The 1,291-nt window shown below is 43.8% G+C and overlaps 1 protein-coding gene across 4 annotated transcripts in view; it reads left to right on the forward strand.

The window, feature by feature from the left end:
• BCL2L13 (BCL2 like 13) overlaps positions 1–1,291 on the forward strand; it is a 43,809-nt gene that overhangs the window by 36,999 nt on the left and 5,519 nt on the right. The window lies entirely within an intron of this gene.

Below are 1,291 nucleotides of genomic sequence, written 5' to 3' on the forward strand. Positions count from 1 at the left end.
CGCATGGATCCACAAAAAAAGTTGTGGGAGATCCAACGAGGTATCTTGGAACAGGAAGACCAGTGGTAGGAGACTGGACTGGAACCAAAGCCCAAATACATAGGTGTCAGGAGGGGTTTAAAAAAGAGGGGGACAACTGCACAGGAGAACTATTAATTGCAGAAGGGATCAGGGAGAAAGAAAAATAATGGATTTTTTTTTCCAGTGCTTCATGTTATGATGGGACTGTACAGGAAAGCTTGGTAATTGAAAAAGGAATTTGCACTGGAAAGGCTCCCAGTACTGCAGCGATTGGTAAAATGTTCAAATCATTTTTGTTAGGAACAAGGGAGTAATCTAACCTTTGCTTCTAGTTTCACAGACATTGACTATATGGCATATCAAACTCTGGGGTTCCTCTTGGCCCCTAGCTGTTGTTTTTATGTTCTTGGTATCGTGCACGTCTTAGGTTCTTCTTCTGCACATAATTCTTTTTCCACTTTTTAATTTTCCCCCTAAGGCATATCTCTTCCGTGCTACAAATTCAGCAGTCTATACATGACTAGGCTCAACAATGCTGTTCCTTCTACAGGGAGGGAATCAGTCAGTGTTTTACACTTGCATTTTCTCTAACTGGAGCCTGGTTTTTAGGGTGTCTACAGATTTCACCTAGCTGAATAAAATCCAAGAAACCCTGTCTGCATGTTAGGATGTCTGTGCTCATTTGTCTGGTTTAACTTAAGTTGCGTGGCCAGAGTTGTAATGTCAGACTTGAAAGTGACATTTTAAGAACAGCAAAATCAGTTCTTAGTAAATTACTAGAATTAGTGTAGATTGCAGCTTGCTGGTACAAATTAGGGATGCAGGCTTCAGATAGCACAGGAAATGCAATAAAATTAACGTACAGAAACCCTGTTAGACAGAGAAGCAATACAGAGCATGTGCACAAAACGGGGAGGGAAGTGGTGTTCAGCTGTGCTCACATGCTTGTTGGACTTCAGTTTCTTCTTCTCTGAGCAATAATGCCCAAATGGTGTGTTCTGGTGATGTACTCAGTGATGAGGTGACTGCAGGGCGAGGAGGAGCTCACAGCAAAGCTCTTCAAAGGGGTTCCATTCCCTGCAAGTCCCGGTTGCACCGGCTGGGTTTTGTAATCTCTTCCGTAACGTAGGTCAGACAAATCCTGCTCCTGCAGAGGCCCTCTCAGTTTTCTGCCAGCCTTACTAAATTCCCAGGTGTCTTCCTCCTCCCCGTGCAGGGCACGTGATGCTGAAGCCATTGCTCATGTGTTGTTCCTCCTTTTCATTCGTAG

The sequence above is a fragment of the Cygnus olor genome, chromosome 1 (genome assembly GCF_009769625.2).
Source record: "Cygnus olor isolate bCygOlo1 chromosome 1, bCygOlo1.pri.v2, whole genome shotgun sequence".
In the NCBI taxonomy this organism is placed as follows: Eukaryota; Metazoa; Chordata; class Aves; order Anseriformes; family Anatidae; genus Cygnus; species Cygnus olor.